At 34.5% G+C, this 24538-nt stretch overlaps 1 protein-coding gene across 1 annotated transcript in view; it reads right to left on the bottom strand.

The window, feature by feature from the left end:
* Positions 1 to 22675, bottom strand: part of LOC147068995 (putative multidrug resistance-associated protein lethal(2)03659) — a 107212-nt gene extending 84537 nt beyond the window's left edge. Inside the window, exon 1 of the mRNA XM_085951224.1 lies at positions 22536 to 22675. The gene's annotated coding sequence lies outside the window, so the exon portion shown is untranslated. The remainder of the gene's footprint in view (positions 1 to 22535) is intronic.
* Between the last annotated feature and the right edge of the window lie 1863 nt (positions 22676 to 24538).

Genomic DNA, 24538 nt, shown 5'->3' with positions numbered 1-24538 from the left:
GCAATTAAAAATATTTTTCTTTAAGGCACTTCAGCTGGGGCACGGTCTAAATCAGCGATTTCCAAACTGGGAGGCGCGGAGTGTTGCAAATTGAGGCGCGAACAGTTCAACACAATTAATGTAGCTATAGGTTTGCAGTTTGCAAATGCATAGTTTATAAAATACAATAATAAATAATATGTAAAATAATACACATAAAAAAACAGTCCTATAAAATGTTGTTTGCAAACCTGTCTGAAAATATAGAGACTAATTTTATAATACCTCACTAATTCTATACTATTGTGAAGCGCGCTGGCTATCTCGTTGAAAAATGAAATAAAAGGGTCAAATCATAATGTTGAAATTTGAGGCAATTTTGTTTAGTAACGGTAATTTTGTTGTTAAACTTGTCTATTTGGTTGAAATTTTAAAAAAATGAATGAATGAATAAATCAATGCAAGGACCACTAATGCATTTACTGATTTAAAAAGACAAAGTGAAGGCATTAATAAAAAACTGGAGCTTTGGAAAGTAGTACATTTTTGGCTATTTAAAAAGGTGTCTGTATTATTTAACGAAATAAAGGGGGGGAGGCGCCAAGATTAGATTTTTTCAAAAGGGAGGCCCAGTAACATAAAGTTTGGAAACCACTGATCCACTGTATCCTAGAATAATCAAGTGATTATATAAATATGTCAATATGTAATTAAAAATATTTTTCTTTAAGCTTTAGATAATCGCTTAGTATGGAGTCTTTGTCACTGCCACATACCCAGTCGTGTGAGTTATATTTGTAGCTGGCTTATATGGTGAATTGTTTAGATACGATACACTTTTGTTCATTTACATATTACAACAAATCGCAATATTTTGTGAAATTGGGAAGAACTCAATTACTCGGATGCGATGTTTGTCCAAGATTATGCTGATATCAGTGATAGCAACAATTATACAGATAAGGTTAACATAATATTAACTGAAACGATAATGGGAACGCTAAAGCAAATAGATACCTATTTTTGTGCCTAGTCACGATATTATTCAGTTAGCTGGTAGAGGTAGAGCATTGTGCTGGGGTACGGAAGGTCATGGTTTCCAATTCGAATAGAGTCAACAATAAATAATTATTTTTATTGACCCGAAAGGGATTATAAACCTTTTCAGTTGAGCGAATATATATTTCATAGTTGTCACTTATGAATATATATAATATATTTTGACCATCTCCGATCCTAATAGGATCCACAGAGTGGAGGTTTGTATTGACAGATTTATTTTTACGAGAAATGGATGTCAGCCACTTGCTCAACCTATTAGGTCCATACTCTGGCTCATACACAAATTTAAAAACAATATGTATACCCAGGATTAGAACCTGGGACCATGGCCCCCACGAGGGGGGGGGGGGCTGACAGGGCTCTAGCCTAGGGGCCCGGGCTCAGGGGGGGGCCGGCGTGACAGGTCGATCAGATAAATGAGATAAATACACATCTTAAATTTGCTCTAATAGCAAAAAAAAGTCACTAGTTTACTTCAGAGTTATTATCATTTTAAAATAGGTATATGGTTATTGGCACGTGTTGAATAATACTCGACAACTCCATAATTTGATGTGTTAAAAAATCGCTACTTACACTGAATTTTATTTGACCTCGAACACCATTTGAAAAACAATACTGGAGAGCGTAAAACTGCCTTTAACCATAGCGATAGATAGGGGGGTCGCCCAAGATCCAGGCCTGGGGGCCCGCTTCATGGTGTGGGGGCCATGCCTGGGACCCACGACGCAATAGGCAAACGCTTAAGTCGCGCGGCCATCGTGGTTATGAATATTTGTAGATTTAAAATCAAATTCAATTTTTTTTTACATACGTATAGTGAACATTAGGTACATTTTGTTATCAGTGTATGTTTGCCTTTGGTAGTGTACACAGCGCCTGAAGATGCCGAAAGGCGAAACCCGGGTCGCAAAAAACGACTCAAATGGAATAGTACAAAACTTAAATCCATTAGAATTTAAATTCAAATTCCATCAAGTACCTTCGGTCGATAGTATTAATATTACAACTAACTTATTGTAATTGTTACAATAAGTGCTAATAGGTACTTGGATACTTTCCTACCCAAGATAGCGACCGAAAGTCTTGTGTATAGAATAGAGGTATCCGGACAAAACAGAACAGTCACAAAACAGAACATGACAAAACAGAAAATGGCGAAACAGAACATGACAAAACAGAACAGCCAGGGGAAAAATGAAACATTAATTTTTGTGGAATCTATTTAGGTTAGGTTATGTTAGGTTAGGTCATTATTTCGTTGTACTTAGTCACCCAATCATTTGGAACATATTATATTGATTAATATGAGATATCTTAAGCTTGCCGGCAACACTGTATATAATTTGATTTATTATGGCGTATTGAAAATCTGTGCTATTAAAAATCTATCAACATAATAGAGATAGGACAATTTCAATATTAAATTTATATTTTTCCTGAAAGGTCATAGTTATATCTACCGTTGTTCTGTTTTGTCACTGTTCTCTTTTGTCATGTTCTGTTTTGTCACTGTTCTGTTTTGTCATGGAACCAGAATAGATGCGCGGACATGGTCGAAAAAAATGTATCTCAGTTCTGTGTGTGGATGGCCGTCAGACAATCCTTGTAAAAATGGAATATATCCACGTTGCGGTATGTCTGCTCGGATACGATCAAAGAAAAACTATTGTGGTTTAAAATCATTATTTTTTTTTATTAATCTCTTGTTTATAACGAACGTAATCGGCCATGTTATCATTGGATAACTACCAAATCATCTGCAGTGGTTTGCTGTATATCCATTATTAAAAAAAAACTGGGTCATGGGATATGTTTTTTGATAAAAATAGCTCTGAATTCCTGCCAATGGTATATGAACCGCGCCCATTTCTATGAATTTAATATAGCGAACAGTAGTGGTCATCTAAATTTGTATGAAAACATCGAGAGTCTAATTCGGTGAGTAAATATTAAATACTGAACGTGTATCACACGTGTACACCAGGGATTTAAAATGCTGAAATCGCGAGAATTCGAAATTAGTTTCTCTATTAAATTTGTTATAATATTAAAAAACGTACACTCTCGATTCTACCCCCTACGACAAAGTTGTGGGTATACAATATTCAGCAGTGGCGAAGGGTGGAGGTAGGCTGGATCCGTCATAAATAGTGCACACTAAGCTTTGTCAGTCAAACGTATTTGTTTTCATTGAAAAAACACTACAATTTACAGATGGTGTCGGTTAGTTTTAAAAATTTAATTAAACCCTGCTAAACCAAGCTATAATAGATAATAGTCAAAAAAAAAACTCGTCTGTCTATAAAATATCTACAATTATGCAGTTAAAACATACATATCTTTGGATATTTTATAGATATAATAATATTATTTATCTATTATAGTTTGGTTTAGGCAGGGCTTATAGAATTTAAAATAATAAACCAACAATATGTGAAATAATATGTATTCTTAATCTAACGAAAACAAATAAATATGAATAAAAGAGTGCGAGAGCTTAGGCAAGGTTTAATTGTTTATTTAGAGCCTCGCGAGTATTATTTTTCCAATATTCGATGCATGGCAGAGTTTTTTCGCGAATATCATCTGTAAGGGATCTTGGCATTACGTTTGACAGTAAACTATCATTTAGTGGCCATATGGCTATCATTTGTATAAAGACGCTCCGGGTGGGCTCCGTCTACATACTTTCCGGGTCTTTTCAGATGTTACCGTATTAAAATTCCTTTATAATTGCTTAGTTAGAAGACGGCTTGAGAGTGGGTCGATTTTTTGCGTCCCACATCAGTTGAAATACGACCTTATGGTGGAGCGAGTTCAAAATAAATTTTGAGACTCTTTACTCGAGGTTGTATGGATATTGAGAACGTCACTATTGGTAGTATTGACCTATGTGTCCCTGATAACTACATTAGAAATCGGGAGCATCAGTTGTTTGTTCTCCCAAAGTGCAGAACTAACCTGCTATTGGTGATGCCAATTGGGAGGGCAATAAGTCTGTTCACCCAAATCGATATTGATATATTTCACCTTCGTGAGGATGAGTATAGGTGGCGTTGTTTTATAAATTCTTAAAATAGGGTCCACCTAGCTCATTCAATGCACTTCTATAGTTCCATGTAGGTACCTATTGATTTGTCGTAGGCGCAACACGTTTTACGTCTTGGGTCTTGGCCCTTGGACTCTTGGGTCCTTCACAACCATCCTTACGCAAGTCGGTATATATTTTTGAAGTTATACTTCTTTTGGGGCGTTTGGTACAGAATGAAATTAAGAGTTACGAATGTGCGCGACAGTATGAAGTTAGCTGCGAATCAGTAAGCTGTATACAAACGCAAGTTTGATAGTAGAATTATTCCGTTGCCTAGACAACGAATTTATTATTGTCGACTATTTGCAATTCCTTCGTGAACAAACGATTAAACGTCAGAGTGACAGTTGTTACTTTAAAAATAAAAACAACGAGAAATAATTATATAATTTAGTAATATAAGTTAATTTGTTAAAGTATACAGAAATAAACCAACGGCGCTCCAATAAGCTCAAGAAAAATCTTGAGTGTGTAATTTAACAAGATAATTAAGAGCCAGTCGAAGAATCTAGGTTATCACAAGTTTTGTTTTTGTTTTGTTACGCTAAATAAGTATAACTTCTAACGAGCGTACATAAGTACACGCACCGATTTTTTTAAATTGTTCTTTATTCCATTCATTAAGGTGATACATCAGTGAAACGGCAAATTATTTTCAACTATAGGCGCGACGAAATTTTGGACTCGCTGCCATTCGGAGAGAACGTCGAGCTGGAAACACGTCAATTTGTTTCGTGATGGCGACGGGGGTATTAATTCTTAAATCGTGTAAAGATGACTAAAAAGTTACCCATTTACTTTAAAAAGAAAACATGTCAATGAATATATTATTATTGTTACTAATAGAACATTAAATGGACGCGTGTTGGATTTATATGACAAATTATATTTCGTTTGACATGCGTCATTTGCACCCGCGACCCGCAATCCGCACATCGCCTAGCCATATTTTTAGACCGTGCCTCAACTGAGGTATAGCCTTAATACAGTAGAAAATACATTTTAATACAAATAAAAATGCTCGAAAATGAATCACTCGGCAAAAAACAACGGTTCGAAGCCCTGAAATAAATTCGGCGGGTAAATATCTAATAAGGATTTGTGACATTGCACGCATCAAACGGGCAGACAAAATGAAAAAAACAATAGGTACTTTGGAGAAACTCTTCAACGTCAAAGAATCTACTGATGATCTGTCAGCTATGCGGACGATAGAATGCAGAGATATTGTATGATTGATATTTATGATATACTAGCTGAGCCAGCTGGCTCTCGCCAGTCTGTCTCGCTAGGTCTTGCAGACAGCTTGGCATCCTAATGACATGGTGTTGGATTTGAATACAATTATTGTGAAGAATGCATAGATGACGCCATAGTTTTCCCTTGTCACTGCCAATACAAATTTGAGGTCATCCGCGTTGTTTAGTCCGGAGTCTGGCCTTCAGAATGTTGCCTGATACCACCTCAGGCTGCTAGGTCTAGCAAAACAGCTGGCAATCACCGATTGCTACCACTGACATTTTGATATAATATGTGTATAGGTAATATGAATGTTTCGTTAAATCACGTGCATTTAAATATGATAAATTATACATCTGAACCGCTCGAATACAAAGCAATATGTGATTATCATGAAAATAGCGATCCAATATAACGTGAATATTAATCTCCCGCGGGGCCCATTTAGAATAGAAGAAGGTACATAAGCAATGTAAAAAATAAATTTTAACATTATTTTGTTTCAATGTTGGTGCGGGACATTCATATCGAAAGAAATGTTGATAAATAATGAAGCAATGTATACATCTGAGAGGAATAAATCAATTCTGATTAGAATAGTAATTTATAAGACCCAAAGGTATGGAATCAGCTTAGAGGCCTTCATCCAGCAGTGGATTAATCCAGATGATGATGATAATGACGATATTATGAATGGGTAAATATAATATCAGCAATTTTGATAAATATAGCAATTCATATGACCGACAAAAATACAAATAACTTAGAGAGGCCTTCATCCACCAGTGGATTGATTCAGGCTCATGATGATAATGGCATTATAAATATATATATAATATAAAATCACCGATTTTGATAAATACAGCCATTCAAATGACAGAAAGGAGTAGAATCAGGCTAAAGATGCCTTTATCCAGCAGTGGATGGGTTCAGGTCGATGATGATAAGGACGATAGAAATAGGTATAATATCAGAAATTCGTTAAACCGATAGTAGTAGAATCAGGTTGCGGAACCCTTCATCCAGCAGTGGATTGATCCTGGTTGATGATGATGATGATGACGATATGAATATGTAGATAAATATAATATAACCGATTTTGATAAATATAGCAATTCAATTGACAGAAAGGAGTAGAATTAGGCTAGGGAGGCCTTTACCCAGCAGTGGATTGGTTCAGGTCGATGATGATAAGGACGGTAGACATAGGTATAATATCACAAATTCGTTAAACCGATAGTAGTAGAATAGAGGTTGCGGAACCCTTCATCCAACAGTGGATTGATCCTGGTTGATGATGATGATGATGATGACGATATGAATATGTATATAAATATAATATCAGCGATTTTGATTAATACAGCAATTCATATGACGGAAAGGAGTAGAATTATAGGCCATCCATGGACTGAAGCCGAATGCGGTTTCAAACCGTGTGCCATACTAAGCTTATCTTTTCTGGTCTTGGAAATTTATTTCCACAAATTATATTATAAGCATCTGATCATATCCGTTTATACCATACACTTACACTTACAAATTTAGTGAAAATATATTTTCATGAACAAAAATCATAAGTTTAGTATGGCACACGGATCTAAACCGCATTCGGTTTCAGTCCATGGATGGCCTCTTAGGCTAGGGAGCCCTTTATCCAGCAGTGGATTGGTTCAGGTCGATGATGATAAAGACGATAGAAATAGGTATAATATCACAAATTCGTTAAACCGATAGTAGTAGAATAGAGGTTGCGAAACCCTTCATCCAGCAGTGGATTGATCCTGGTTGATGATGATGATGATGATGACGATATGAATATGTATATTGGTTCAAAAAAATAATATTTATAGCCATACTTAAAAAAAAAGAACACTATATGTGTATACATTTTTATGATGACGTTACATTTATTTTGAGGTTATGGGTACCTATTTAATTTTTGAGACGATGTTATGACTTAATTCGCATTTAATATCTCTCGGGAACATGATTAAATCAAATAAAGTATGTGTATCAGTCGATCCGATGTTTGTCAAAAATGAATTTTAATTTTAAATTATATTATCCAGGCTTTAAATAATTTTCATTGGTTCAAAAAAATATTATTTATAGCCATACTTTAAAAAACAAAAAAAGAACACTATATTGTGTGTATACATTATTTTATGATGACGTTACATTTATTTTGAGGTTATGGGTACTTATTTAATTTTTGAGTCGATATTGTGAAATAATTCGCATTTAATATCTCTCGGAAACATGATTAAATTAAATAAAGTATGTGTATCACTCGATCCGATTAGGAATTGTCTGTCAAAATGCATTTTAATATAAATATCGCACTCAAAAGTATATTAGTACTACATTGTTGCAAACGTGTAAACGTGACAGCCGTAAAATATTATTTAAAAAGAATCAAATTTGGAACACCAGTGGCGGACGTGCCTGTCAGATTTTTATTTACGTAGTAAATTGTACCAAAATTATGGTTTTTTCACCGGAAAAAAGTGCGCCAATGTCTACATTACGATATTTGAATAAAAATAATCGAATCTGTTTGTCAAATAAAGGATTAGAAGGTCTTAAGCGACGTAGACGTCATTCTGCGAAGCGTAAACAGTAAATATGGCGATTGCATACGGTGTGTAAGAAAATATCGGATATAAACGTCACGTACATGTAAAATCATGGAAAATTTCTGAAATGTGTTCAATTCAATCGGTAGATGAATCGGTAGCGCACATTTCGAAGTGAAGATATAAAAATCACAATAAAATGTCGCTTAAATGAGCTATTGGTGTATTTTCCAAAATCTCTTAGGATAATAATATATAGGAGACTAGCTGAGCCAGCTGGCTCTCGCCAGTCTGTCTCGCTAGGTCTTGCAGACAGCTTGGCGTCCTAATGAAATGATATTGGATTTTAATAAAATTGTGAAGTATGCAGAGACGGCGCCGTTTGGCATGTCGCTGATTTGTTACTTTTACAATTTGCAAGTCGTTACTGTCGATATAAATTTAGCGTCATATGTATAGTCTATTATGGATTTTGGCCTTCAGGATGTCATCTGATACCATCCCAGGCTGCTAGACCTAGCATAATACCTGACAATTTGATTGCGATTGAATATAATGTAATAGAAGAAGGTTAGCCATATAAAAAATAAATTTAAACTATTAAGTTGTTTTGTTTCATTGTCTAAAAAAATGCTTGCAGCCATAGAATAATATTTAAAAAAATTAAAATTTGAATTAAAATTTTAGCGATAATATGTTTCACGCTGCGGGACGTTCATATCGAAACAAATGTTGATAAAAGAAGAAACATATAGATCTGAGAGGAAGTAATTATTAGGTTGGAAAAGAATTCGTCCAGCAGTGTATTGATATAAACTGATTATGATAATGGCATTATAAATAGGTAGATTATGTATATTATATAGCGATTATTCATAGGACCAAAAAGAGTAGAATCGGCTTAGAGAAGCCTTCATCCAGCAGTGGATTGACCTGGTCTAATGATGATAACGATGAAATGAATATATTATATTGAAATATTTGATAAATGCAGCAATGTATATATGAAACAGGAATGGAATTAGTTTTGAGAGGCCTTCATCGAGCAGTGGATTGATCCTGGTTCATGATAATAATGACGATATAAATGGGTAGGTAAATTTTAATATCACCAATTTTAATAGATATAGCAGTTCATATGACCAATAGGATTATTGATAAAACCTTCATCCAGTAGTGGAATGCGAATAAGCATAGTGATACATATTAATTCTTCTATATAACCACGCGAATGGAAATAATGGATAATACGACGTAGACGACTCATAGTGTGATTAGGGTATGAAATTATCATAATTCACTATTTTATTTGCTTATACGCACGCATGCATTTTACTTATATTATGTAATAAAATATTTACAATATAAAATGAAATAATATTATATACGTTGTGTAATAATTACCTATAGTAAATGTCATTTTTAATAATTTACCTCCCTAAAAATAATTATGTTTACGTTGTCTTTGAATATAAAAGTTCGAATAAAAATATTTTAGTCTATGTTTGTTATTGTGAATTATTGTGAAGCTGATAAAATAAATGACAGTCGGATAAATGTCGAAAAATGCAATTAATAAGATTCTGCGGTACAGTTCTGTTATGAGGTATTCAGCGGAAAACACATTTTGAAAATAGCCGATATGTTAGGTTTGGTTAGGTTAACCTAACAAATAATCCAGTATCTCAGCTATTTTCAAAATGTGTTTTTCGCTGTATTCCTCATAACCGAACTGTACCAGTATGGACATAATAGGTTAACCGAGTGGCTAACATCCATTTATCGTAAACATAAAAAAATCTGTAGTAAATGTGCCGCAGAGGTGGACATGAGATTTTACAACTTTCTTTTTAGACCAAACCAAACCTAACCTGGAGAGTGAAAATAGTTAGTTTTATCACCACATTTCATAATTGGGGAAAGAGAATAATTGACCTCAATACTTATAATAAATAAATTTACTTCAGTGGGTCCAATTTCAAACAGTTTGAAAAATGTAACACTGATCGGTTCTATCAACCATAATTGAAAAACGTGAGCAGAATAGTGCATAATATTATTATTTTAAATAACTTAATAATTTGAAAGTCAAGACAACGTACCTATCACAAAATATGTTATATATTAAATCCATTACAATTTAAATTCAAATACCATCGTTATACATTAATATATACATATCTACGTACTCACCGTAATTACTATATTACCAGATAAATAGAATTAGGTTGGAGAGAACTTCATCTAACAGTAGATTGATCGAGGATGATGGTGATAATAATAATGAATTGAATAGGTACCTAGGTAAATATTATCACAAATTTGATAACATAATTTGTGAACGAAAGGAATGGAATTACTTTGCTTGAACAGTTTGATGAAGGTTTGGATTGATTCAGGTTTTTGAAACCCACAATGACTGAGTGGCTAACATGTCGGCTTATAATGTCGTGGACCTGACAAATACATATATTGTTTTTCACGGTCTAAAAATATAATATCAGTTATGAATGTGACCGTAAATAATATACGTCAAGTGTTGCATTAAAATAATGTCATAATGACCAGAAAACCAGAATGATGTTTTAAACCAGGAGCATATGCACTTACCTGGCGTATAACTTCATCAACAGTAGATACACGATAGGTATTTGCTTCACAACTTAAATTAGAATGGTGACGGTGACACATCATAAACATACAGCAGCTGTCAGATTGATGTGACATGGTATACTTCGCCGGTAATATGAATCTAATATTATAATAACAACTTCAAACGATTGAATGTATTATTAGGATAAGTATAGTGTTTTAATATAATATAGGTACACATGTATTAGGTAGTTTTATTTAACCTCTACTGAAAGGGTAATATTATGTTAATTAAGATCGCACCAAATCGCTTGATTGAGAATAATATCCGGATTAAAAATTCACTAAAACATAAACAATTCGCCAAATCACTTGATTGAGAGTAGTATCCGTTTCTAAAAGTCACCAAAACCTAAATAAACATCTTTTGTTTCTAATACAAAGGCATTATTTATCATATTGTCATTACGATTGACGGAGTAGCCGCCATTTTGAAATATAATATTTTCAGTGTTGCAAACACATCGAAAAAATAAATTCCCTAATTAATATGTGTTGTAAAAAAAGTCACGTGCCGATCGAAAATCTATTGTAAAACAGTCAAAATAACCCTAAAAAACCCTAAAACGCAACGAAATTTATCAAATTCCATACTTTTATACTTGAATAAAGAACGTTTCTCTACTGAATTTTTCATTTAAACCTATTGGACATGACGAATAAGTCACACAATCGCTCGCAAAAACGGGCACAGCTGTAGGATAATAATATATAGGAGATGATAATGAAGAAATTAAAAAAATCAGCGGTTTACAAACTTGCCGGAGTCTCCCGTTGAATACACCGTCGCTTATACTTAATGCCTATTTCATGTGTAGGCAGTGTTGCCAACCGTACTATAATTATAGTATTTGTACTATAATTTTGGTTCACGTACTATGTACGATATAAAACAGGTATAGTACGCCCAAAATACTATAATTTTGAATATCGGAAAAAATAGGTAAACAGAACTAAAATTTCGATATTTTCGTTCTATAAATTGGTGCAAAGTACTATAATTACGCAATATAAGAAGATTTGGAGAACTTGGAACAACAATTGATCGAAAAACGTAAAAAAAGTCCCTTGACTTTGGTTTAAAATGATATTTCTTGAATTCTTCGGTAAGCATTGTGGGTCGGAAGAGGTACCTAAATAAAAAGGGGTCTCGGAATTTCTCGAATTCTCCGTTATTTTTTCTGAGAAACAAAAAACCTATACATTTTCAACAGATGACAACTTGTACTATATTTTTTCCCCAAATACTATAATTTTGGAGGCTCTGTACTATAATTCCACTTTGAAAAGATGGCAACACTGTGTGTAGGTACATTCAATTCAATCAATAAAATGCAATACACTCAACTGTGTTGACACCGACCTCGCACTCCCGCTCGAAACATTCCACAGTGCTTGTCATCTGTCAAATGTATAAAGCATCGTGGTAATCAAAATGTCATCATTATCTACTTATTCGGTGTCAATCATAGTATAGTATACATCAGTGATTCCCAACTAGGCCGTGAGCTCTGTCGCATTTATCGAGAAAGATTGCTAAAAACTACCAACCTGCGCATCTATTCTATACACAAGACTGCTATCGGCGTCTTAAGCGTCAATTACATTGAGCTACTTTACGAGCTGTTTGTTGGCAAATTTAAAAGCGGGCGATTCAGCTACTGCGATTGTGATGATACACAAAACTTTCCATTCGCTGAGAAGCCACAAGTATATTAGTCTATGGCCACAAGCCAGTGACTATTTTGACAGAACGTAGTTCGTTTTTTTGTAGCGTGTAAAATTGACAGGCTTTCAACTTTTCTCGGTAGAGTGTTTACACGTTTACGTTAGCTTGTTCGATGATTACGCTGGGCGACTACAGGCAGATTGTAAATTCGCCAACAAACAGCTCGTAAAGTAGCTCAATGTAATTGACGCATAACGAGGTTAGTTTATCATATATATGTATTATTGAGGTATTATAATAATTGTTACAATAAGTGCTATGTTTTAACAGCTCCACTGTTGGCTATGTTTAGCGTTTAGTTAGAGCGAGATAAACAGTTTTGATAGTTTAGACGGCTTTAGGTTTCTAAGCAGATGAAATGGCAATGGGCTGGACATGTCGCTGGGCGAGTGGATAACCGCTGGACAAATGCCGTCATACAGTGGTACCCAAAGGGCACTAAACGCCCAAATGGCACTAAACGCCCACAGGGACGCCCTGAAACCTGCTGGATAGATGAACTCATAAAGTTCGGTGAACGTACCTACGTGGCAGCAAAGAACTATGGGCCGAGAAGAGTGGAGGGGAGGCCTTCATCCAGCAGTGGATCGACCCATGCTGAAGATAATGATGGTTTCTGTCGGATTTTAACAGCCTACTTCCATCCTTCGCCACATCGGTACGTCAAATTTGGTCGTCACGTAAACGAATATACAATGGCGATTGGAGATTACCAAATCGACTCCTGACCACTATACCGGCCAGTTTATGACAGGCCACAGTGGATTCGCTTTCAAGCTCTACGAGCTTGGACTTGTTACCCCGCCAACATGTACATGTGGCGGAGAACTACATGATGCAAACCACATCCTCTGGCAATGCCCGAGAATGTGCTCCGAGAGAGAAGAGATGCTTAAGTATGTCCAACCAGCTATTGGGCCCATCGGCCCGTTGGGTATCTGCTCCTGAGATATTCCCAGGTGTAAACAACTGCACACTAGACGTAAGACCCCGTGATCGCTCGATTAATACCGAGTGTGGTGTGGGGCTGTTGGTTTGGAGGGGTCAATGTTTGTGTTGTCACATAATGTCAAACAAGAACTTCTCGTCTACGTGTTAAAACTGTGAACTAACAAGCCCCTCCTGTTTAGTTAATCGCACTTCCGTTTTCAAATGAAGAACGCCACTAAATTTATCATTTCATTTTACGCTTCCGTCGTGTATGGATCTATAAATTTACGTAATTTGATGTTTTTTTATAATAAAAATATGTCTAAACCGATCAGTGACATTCAAATTATTATCAGTAAACTTTTGGTGTATTTCGAAGAAGAAAATGAGTCGCATCGAAAAAGAGAGCCGATACGTTATTTAAATACGCATTGCCGCCATGACAGATACGTCACTGAAGCAACGTTCCCTCTAATTGTTCTATTGTGTGTGCGGATCATCAACGCATCCGAGCAGTGGCGTAACTAGGTTTGGTGTCACCCGATGCGGTAAATTTACACCCCCCCCCCCCCGCAAACACACACATACAATTTTTCATTAAAACTTATATTTTTTAGGTATTTATTAATTTCATTGATTTTATATGATAATAACACTAACAACGATATTTCATCAAAGTAAATTCATCCCATATCGATATTTGACGTACAAAATTAGAATTTTTGCACAGATATATCGGTATCTACTTTTATCAACAATTATATTCGCCTTCCGAGAAATGAGTCGAAGAATAATTATGCATTCTAACAAAATTACTAAAATGTTGCAAAGGAAACTTTCTTTTACAGTAATTTTTGTGTGAGGACTGTGCGGGGGATGAAAACATGTGTGCGGACACACTTTGGTAGGTGTGCGCGCGCACACCTTACAGGGAACATTGCACTGAAGAGTCTACTATATGCGACTACAGCGACTTCCGGTTATCAACGAGGTCTTGTTGTCAGACAGTAAACGAAATACGCATTTAATAGTGGTTGTATTTGAGTTCATTCAGTAGGGCTTTACTTGTTGTCTTCAATGACCAAAACTTCCGTCAAAGCATATTCTATAATATTTATTATTAATCTGTTGTGTAAAAACATTTAATTTTACCTTTTGGCGATTGTCTTGTACTCATTTGGGAAACGCTGGCATACATATGTATTATGTTATTATGTATTCAGTTTATACTATGTAACAGCTCAATCATTACAAAGAGTGTTTGATTTAAAAACAGGTGACGGACATAAACATAACACCCCCATTAATTGATTAGAAATTCTACCCATTTTAATATGCACCTTGTGTATTGACAGAGTTAGAATATTAAAGTGTACAATGTATGTACCTATAATATGCTGATTAGGTTTTAGAGTTTGCAACTTGAAACAGACCAGCGCCATCTTTAGATTAATGAAGCCTGAGCATATCTTTTTGCACAAGCAACGAGTGGTCCACTGTTCAGCTGTCAAAATCAGATCCCAGATTGCTTGACATATTGATTCGCCCTTTCTCGTTTCAAATTGAATTATAAAAAATTCTCAAATCAAATATATTAACTATCAGTATTATTTATAAATAATATACATTCCTGTTATTCATCAGCTGTCAAAGTCAGACTAGTCCTTCACACAAAAACCGGTGGTAATATCGATTTCCAAAAAATATGTAGCATTGATACCTATATGCATTACATTTGTAGAATGTGTGTTAATGCTAGTGTATTATTTATCATATAACTCATCTATACAAATCAAACCATTCCCTGTGTGAATACCACAGATGCGTCAGTATGAGCCATGGTCCCCACAAGGGAGGAGGGCCTAAAAGAGCTCTAGCCCGGGGGCCCGGACTCAGGAGGGGCCCAGCGTGGCGAGTCGACCAGATACGTGAGATAAACACACATAACAAATTTCTCAAATACATAGTAAAAAAAGTTTAAGTTTATTATTTAAAATTATGTGCTTGTACGATACAATTTTTCATTGTGTATCAACACTCGACAACTCCACAAATCAAATGGATGTACTAAAATATACAAAAAAAAACACTAAATATACACATTAATTTTGCCGCGTAGAGCATCACAGTGCATTTATTCTTAGCGATATGTAGGGGGGGGCCGCCAAAGATCCTAGCTTGGGGGCCCACTTTAGGATGTGGGGGCCATGGTATGAGCACTCTATAGAACAATGACAGGTCATCCATAGACAACAACGGGAGGGGCGGAAAAAGTAGGACCAGTCGTTGTGAATGTATCGGCTTTCTACTCTACTTGGGTCGGCAATGAACAGATCCATTATTTCATGAAAAAATCATCTTCAGCGATGTTTTTGCTATTTTGGTTAAATGACTCCGTAAATAAGCACAATTATCGCATTTGGAGTAATGAAAACCCACATTCTATTCTTAAAACACATTTACATCCACAAAAATTAACAGTTTGATGTAGTTTATTGTCTAGATGTGTAATTGGACCTATTTTTCTAAAAACGAAAATGGCAATAATGAAGAACGCCAGTGGCGCACCCAGGATTTAATATTGGTGGGGGGCAAGGAGGATAATGTAAATTAGTCCCATAGGATCTTTTCTTCTTCACAGCCTAATTTCTCGTTTATCGGCCTTTTGTCTATTGCACTCGGTGTACCTACACCATGGTCCCCACACATTATAATATATTTGGCGGCCCCCCTACCTACCGCCAAGATTAAAGGCAGTGTGAAACACTACATTAACGTTTTTCAAATTATGTTTTAGTTCAAATGAAGGGTACTCATACAGTGAATTATTGGCGATTTTGAATACATCTACTTTAATAATGGAGCTGTCGAGTATCGACACATAATAATCAAAAAATATGTTGCACAATTATATAATTGAAAATGTTCATGGCCATGAAGTATAATAGCGCCGACTTTTTTTTGCTATTAAAGCTAATTTATGTGTGTTTATCTCACTTATCTGGTCAACCCGACACGCCGGGCCCCCCACAGCCCGGGCCCCCAGGCTAGAGTCCTGTCAGCCCTCCCCAGCCATGACCTACACCACTCCGGAATTCGGGTGGACACCGAGAATTTTTTGACAGTTCCATTAGGGATTGGGTTTCTAAAAAAACCTGACATTAGTGTTTCGAAATTTTTGTGTTAGAAATTAAAATCTAAGAATTTTTTCTAAAAACGGTGCTGGAGAATTACAAATTATTTTTTTGCCGTGTTTTTATTTGTCTAAGCCCAAATGTATGGTTTATCGGCTTTCAATTTCAATGTTTAAAATCATTCTGATAATTTTGGGGGGTGCCAGGGCCCCTTGCCCCCCCCCCCCCCCTGGGTGCGCCACTGAAGAACGCTACAGAAACATGATAACTGGTTTTGGTTCTTGTTGGTTTACATTTAAGATTATTATTTTAACATGTATAAATTTAATTAAATATACTCAATTGTGATACGTCACGGCTCCTAAGCCTTCATTCTTTTCATTGCTGTCGTTTTTACAATTTAACACACTACACACAACCATTTTTACTGAATATTACCTAGCTCAGGTGAACCTTCCACGTTGATTTACAAACGCAAAATGTGCGTTAATGTGACGCACGTTGAAGTTCTACCATAACTTGATTACCAGCCTGCCTCACCATACTTTCATATAGCCTGCCGTCCCTAGGTTTACACTTACAGGAAGCCAGCAGCAAACAAATATTGAAAATAACCGATATACTGGATTATTTGTTATGTTAGGTTAGGTTTTCATTCTTGAATTAATGAATTTTTCCAAAATCAGCTATGAAAATTGTATTAATATTCATATTGAATCTAATAAAATTGGAGACTGTATAGTATACGGTCATCTCTTTCCGATAAGAAAACGCAAGGCGAACTGTGCTACGGTGAAATGTTTTACATAAAATTTACATGTAACCATAAAAATCACGAGATATTATTTTTATTTTTAAAATCAATCAATATTAAATTTATATTATGTGATTGAATCCCATAGAAATTAATTTTTTAAATTATCTTATTGACCATTTACTTACGTACAATTTACATGTAACCGCTAACTTGATATCCCTTTATGTGCGGAGTATCTACTAACTAATTGATATAGGATATAGCCGATTGCTGATGCATTGATTATCACATTATCAGTAAGGATGTTGTTTACTAAATAGTCGGTAATTTACTACAAATACGTATTTAAAAAAACACAACTTTTCAGGAGAGGCAAATAACAACTTTGTTCTCTCATTTTTTAATTTAGAAATATTTTTTTTTTTGTAATATCCATTTAGTATAGATACACACATTTTCATGAAAAAAATATTGTTTCTTTAATCTATCGCACTATATTTTCGACCGATCAGTCATTTTGTCGAAGATAAGAGAATGCGTTGCAACTTTACTGTGAATATTACTGCAGTAAACACGTATCTTGACTTACGAGAAAGAACTTCAGTATAATCATCTGTCGGAATTCATTATTCTGTATACTTACAAACACGTAACTCAAGATACGAGTTTATAATATTTATAAAAGCCTTTTATTGTGATACGAGTTTTTTGTCATTGCTTAAATCTATTATTTATAAAGAATGTTTTGAGATACGTGTTAGTGGAATATGTGCATATTCAAATTCTGAATTCATTATATCAAACAAAACTCAAAACTGACAAAAATTGAGATACGTGTTTATAGAAAATTAACAACGACATTTACCAGTTGCTATGCGACAAATATACAATATAATTTTGACATTTGAAATATTTAATGAAGATCTTTCAACGAGTTTACCTGCGATTTTATCTTATTCATATAGCCTATCTTCTTAATGTAGTTATTTGTTATTAAAAGTATTTTTTCTGTTATATTTTCGTTTTTATTTTATTTTCCATAAAAATTGATAAAAAAAACAATCCCGAAAGTATCGAAAATAGCTCGGGATCCCGGAATTCCGGGATTCGGGATCCCGGGATTGGAATCCCTAATTGTGCTAATAAACAAGCACATTCATCGCATGAAAAACAAATTAATTTAAAAATAAGTAGTAAAACCATGTTTGTTTTTATATTTTTTTTTAATTTTTGTTTTACGTATTACATTTTTTTTAAATATTAATAACCATGTCCTTGCTTTTTCGTACAAGGTGGTTGGGTGGGTTAGTTGCATTGATGTAGGGCTAATAATTAGGTTCCTCCATTTATATCTTTAATTTTGTTTATGGCCAGGATTGAATATTTTGTGTAGTGTTCTTAAGTTGTTCTATTGCTTAGTACTTCGTGAGACTTTGGAGGTCAATTTCATGATTATGCTGTCTACACCGAGTCCTGAGAGTTTATCGCTCCCTTTCTAGTATAGGGCAGTCGTTGATGACATGCCACATAGTTTGAGATGTGTTGCCGTCACATGGACAACAGTCATCATCCCTCAATTTAAATCTTTTTAGATAAGCTCTCACCGCTCCGTGGCCTGTTAGTATTATTACACTGTTGACTATTTAATAAGGTGTCTGCACAGAAAAGAAAACTATTTCTGAGTTCTCTGGGTGCCTGTATTATTTAATGAATTAAAGGGGGGAGGCGCCAAGACTAGATTTTTTTTTAAAGGAAGGCGTAGTAACATTAAGTTTGGAAACCACTGCTCTACAATATCTTCATTGACTGGACTATTAAGCGATGTCCCCGCATTGATGCACGAGGCATAACATGCTAACCTACCTATGCATACCTACTAACAGTTGAAATGGAGAAGAAACAAGTCATAACGCGTAAAATCAGCGTGACTAGTTTCCGCCAAACAAAACAGCTGATAACAATAGGTAACAATAATTATCCAATATCATCATGACTCGCAATACGTAGACAAACAAAATACATAGTACATAATAATATTTACAACTTATAGACCAGGCTCCCAGAGACTTTTCGTTTACATAATAGGTATTATGCCAGGCGATTTAGTGGTTTTTTTACAACGTTTTTATTGGCTCGTATTCTTGTTTGTCCAGTACAAATCTTGCAATCGATTTTTAACTTTAATGTTAACCATTTTATTAAAACTAATGTCATGTTTTATAGATATTTTATAGAAAAAACCAAATTAAGTGATTATATACTTACACATACTACTAAATTAGGCGATCTAATCCAAGAATGATCCCAAGAATCGATAATTTTGAACACATTGTACTAACGACGTATTTTTCCAAAGGGGACGAACCGTCCTGCGACCGTGCTGATGGCATGGTTAAAATTTATCCCATTTCCAATCGATCCGTGCTCCGGTATTAGAACAATTTTTGGTTGGTTTTTATTATTTTTTTTACCTCTAAAATAATTACAAGATAAAAAGAACTTTTTATATATAACGTTTTTAAATTTTCTGTTGAATTATTATGCTCAATATCCTCAAACTTGTAGGTACTCGATATGAAGTAAATAAAAAGCAAACAAACAAATAATTTAGAATACTGAAATGTCATTTTGACATTTCATTTTGATTTCCATAGTAACAGTAACTAACGCACGTATATATTATTAATTTAGTTCCTAAGACCACCCCATTAGAAACCAATAATAGTCTTTTACTTTTTACGGATTTTTCTGAAATAACTTTCCATACAAAACAGAATTAACTGAAAATGAATTCAATTCTGCTTAAAGATGGCTAAAAGAATGCATTGGCATCGTGTTCTGATATATTCTAAAAGTTTAGAATGTCTAGCTAGTCGGGAAGTTAGTTAATAATCGATTGCAAGATTTGTACCGGACAAACAACCACCGGACAAAAATAAGAATACGAGCTAATAAAAACGTTGTCATAATAAAAGTGTTAGTTAAACAATTAAAATATTCAATAATATTCTTACATGATACCTACTTTTTTTTGCTTTTGTTTTATACTTTATTACTTATTAGATTAGTCTTATTATATTACTTATTAGGTTTTGACGATTTATACCTACGCTTATCGAGTGTATTATTAATTATTACTGATAAGATAAGGAAGGGTTTTTTTACAAACACTTCAACTATTCATAATTTGTTTGTTATATTTTTTATTGTGATCCTTGACTTAATAGGTAGGTGATAGAGTTTTAATCTACTTTGTCGTATTAATTTGCTATATAAGTAGAGTTAACTGTATTCGTTGTCAGTGTGTATACCTTTTGGTGAGTGCACATAGTGCCTGAAGATGCCGAAAGGCGAAACCCGGGTCGCAAAAAACGACTCAAATGGAATAGTAGAAAGCTTGAGTACCTATATAGGTAATATTATAGAAGTGTCTCGAAGCATTGCGATTTTTTGTGTTTCGACAGTATGGTCAACGTATGCATGATATGATTTCATAATAAAGTGCGATTGTGGTTTAGGTTCAGCCGAGTTTTGGTTTAAGTTTAGCGGTTTATAATTCGTGCGTATTTCGATCCCACGATTGTCAGGGGTGTGCCAAACGTTTATGGGGTATCGCAGCACCCGGGGGTCACACTTTTCGGGGGTTGCAGAAAGAGGACTAAGGGCGACAAAAATGTCGGTTACATGCCCAGAGTAGGTTACATGTAAATATATGTACCTATTACGTTTCACCGCAGCAGTCTTACAGGAAAGAGATGGCCGTATAGCACTTACATCAAACAATTACGCGTCATTGGAGCATTTCAAATTTTATTAAATTCGATATTCTGGATTACAAAGCCAGTTCAATAAACCGATAGTTCCACATATCGACGGCCTAATGTTAATATCCCGTAAATGATTTTTTACAAATTGTGCAGGAAGCTAAAAAAACTAAATATTTTATATCCCGTATCTGTTAGGTAATAGCACATACATGTAGTAACTACATAGCATGCAAATAACCCGTAACGTAAAAAGTGGTGAAGCAAAGCACATAACGCCTAATATAATGATAGCATCCAATAAAATGTGATATTATAAAGATAAACATCCAAATTTGTTACATTATTTATTGTTTTAACTTTTAAATAATTCGAAAGTGACATTTTGAAGTTGAATTCAACACACGTCATGCAACACGCTTGACAGCTAAGAGCAGTGTTTCCCGACGTGGGGCGTACCCCCCCACCGGGGGGAAATTTGAACGTTTTGGGGGCCAATGTGCAAATCATTAATATTTGGTTTATTTTTTTGTTAAAAAACGCATTTTCAAAAAGAATTGGACTCACTGCAATAAACAATATAATAATATCTTCAAATAGAATGCCATGGTTACGAAAAATATGTAATAACAAAATACATTTATGCATTGTTTTGTTAGTGAGTTACTTATAGGTCTGTTACCGAAAGTTGAGGCGACCATATTACTCACACAAACGCATTGTTTACAAACAGGTGTTTCAAATTTTTAAATCGACTTTTAAAAAAAGAGTTTCATTGTTTTGATTTAGGAAAAAAAATCGAACTAATCAAAATAGGAACAGCCTGTAAATTAATACTGTATTCTTCAAAAATACACCAATACACACAAACTATTGTATCTGTGATCGCCTGAACTTTCGGTAACAGACCTATAATTAATAGTTTCGGGTATTCATATTTTTCTATGCTTAAATCATGGCAACCCTACCGTAGAACGATTTTAAAATAATTATGACCAATATAATTAAAAAACATAACCTAAAAATACTACATTTTATTTTAAGAAATATGTTAATAATATAAGTTTGAGGATTTCGTTTAATAAAAAAAACATGCAGGTATTATGGCACCAGTTGAATAAGTGAAGAATGCAATGAACTTTTGTTTACAACAGTAAATTATGTCGGCTTTTAATGTCAAAAAACCGAATGTCAAAGTGACAATTTCTGTCATTCTTTGATGCATATTGTAAATTGTCATCGTTGGCTGACTATTTCAGTACGTTTGTCGACAATAGAGCCGGAATCAAAGCTGGGATTGATAAAAAAAAATGACGCAAAGTCCCGTTTTGAGTTTTGACTGATGGGCGAATGCCAATTTTTTAAAGTGTCAATATAGCGAGAATTATCACATAATTACATAACACTATAGCAGGATCATCAATTAAAGTTGTATTCGTTATGCTGGTTAACATTGTTACAGTGAAACCTGTAACGAATTGCAATCAGGGAATATATTTTAAGAACTTTGACCAACTAAAAAAACGTGTGTGACTAACATCAGATTTGCACAAAGTTAGCGCGCTATCTAAGTGTATGAATATTTTATGAAATCGCTACTAAAATAAGACATGTCTTACCTTTAAATCGGTCCTTTATAAATAGAAAACACACTGATATTCTTTACAGAATAACACGTTATTATTAAAACTATTTACTATTAGTAACACAGAAACATCGCGCACAACCACCCGCGACACAGAATTCACTTGCAAGTGGTTAAATTCGTAAAACATTAAAAAATCGCGAAGTTTTTTTTACAGCGGTGCTGCCATAAGTAGGTACAAAGTATTTCCCGAACTTTAAAAGTAAATATTTTCTTAATAATTCATGCCAATGGCATACAAGTACTCAACGACAATTAATAATACAAAACAACGTTTTTAATTAGTTTACGTTCATCTATAAGTATAGTATACCCACGGTGGCCGCGCGGCTTAAGCGTTGAACTTTCACGCCGTGGGTCCCAGGTACGAATCCTGGGTCTGGCAAGTACACATATTGTTTTTCAATTTGTGTCTGTTTAGGGTATGGACCTAATAGGTTGAGCAAGTGGCTGACATCCATTTCTCGTAAAAAACAAAATCTGTTAATACAAACCTCTACTCTGTGGAGGCCTATATGATCCTATTAGGATCGGAAATGGTCGAAACGAAAAAAAAAGAAGTATGCATGGTATCTATATACACGGTCAATCCAGTGTAAGGACAATAGTACTGTTATTCATCATGTGGATAACTCACCGGGAAGATGACTTACAGAGAGATTTATAACAATAAATTTGAACTAGGCATATTATACGGCAGTCAAATACTCAAATTAAAAAAAATACATGATATACCTACCAAAATGGCCTTAAAATACTCATCTGCTTTAAAGTTTTCAACTGGTGTTTCACCTCGTTTACACATCCATGTATTTACAACTGATAGTACCTACATAAATTATCACAGCCATAGCAAGAAAATGTAGGTACGTCTAAATGCGTAATATAGTGCAAGTTGCAAGATTTCACCATGGATCAAAAAAGTTCAGCAGCTTCTGAATTTTCACGCGATAGTTAAAACTTTTGCGAATCTGTCGGAAAAAATACGAACTACCTACACCACTCAGAGCATTTTAATGTTTACCAATTTTCACAACCTTTCAAATAGAGCCATACAATGACAACATTGCGTCTTGCTTACACTTGAAGAATGAGATTGGGGAGACAGTCAGCACTTTTGCGTGTAAACAGTTATTATCGCGACAGTTTAATTTAAAACGTATACACTATTGGTGCCAGTAAATCTATGCACATGTACAGCAGTACAACAATAATGCTTGAATTAAAAAATACTAGGTAGCTAAAATAATAATAATATAAATGTTGTGATATGTTTACCTTATAAATATTTATATTCATTGAGGTGAGCAAATAATGTTGTAATTAAATATTAATTAACTGGTACCTACGCACTGAATGAGTTTTAATCACCTTTAGCAGGTTCTCATTGTATTTGACCCCAATAAAAGAGCGAACCAGCATATGACTTTTACTTTGTATCTAAGCACACTCACGTGAGAATATGTTATAGACGATTTCACCTTTTCAGATTCACCACCGGTACCTGGGTAGCTACCACTAGTATACAAAGAATTAGAAAATTATAACAAAAATGGGTACAAGTCGGTTATGTGGAATACAGCGGCAAACACATTTTGAAAATAGCCGATATACTGGATTATTTGTTAGGTTAACCTAACCAAACCTAAACTAACAAATAATTCAGTATATAGGGTATTTTCCTAATGTGTTTGCCGACTAGAACCCAAAAATGTTTTATTATAAAATACCTTTAATTGGAGTCAAGTTAATAGCTTGGTAACATTAAAAAATGAGAAAAAGAAACAGCAATAGTATGTATCCATACGCTAGAGCGAGTAGCAATTAGAAACGCACGTCAATTCTTAACAAAATGTCAGCCATGCTTTAAACAGCTGACTTGTATTTACCGTTTTATACAATTATTATTGAATGTTATCTCGTTATCTGTAATGTGTATATAACTAGAATTTTAATAAGTACTTATTCAATTCATTT

This window comes from Rhyacophila brunnea, unplaced genomic scaffold (genome assembly GCF_057557595.1).
Source record: "Rhyacophila brunnea isolate RB1 unplaced genomic scaffold, BYU_Rbru_1.0 scaffold_24, whole genome shotgun sequence".
NCBI lineage: Eukaryota > Metazoa > Arthropoda > Insecta > Trichoptera > Rhyacophilidae > Rhyacophila > Rhyacophila brunnea.
Note: the sequence above shows the minus strand (reverse complement) of the source record. Positions and strands in the feature narration are given on the sequence as shown.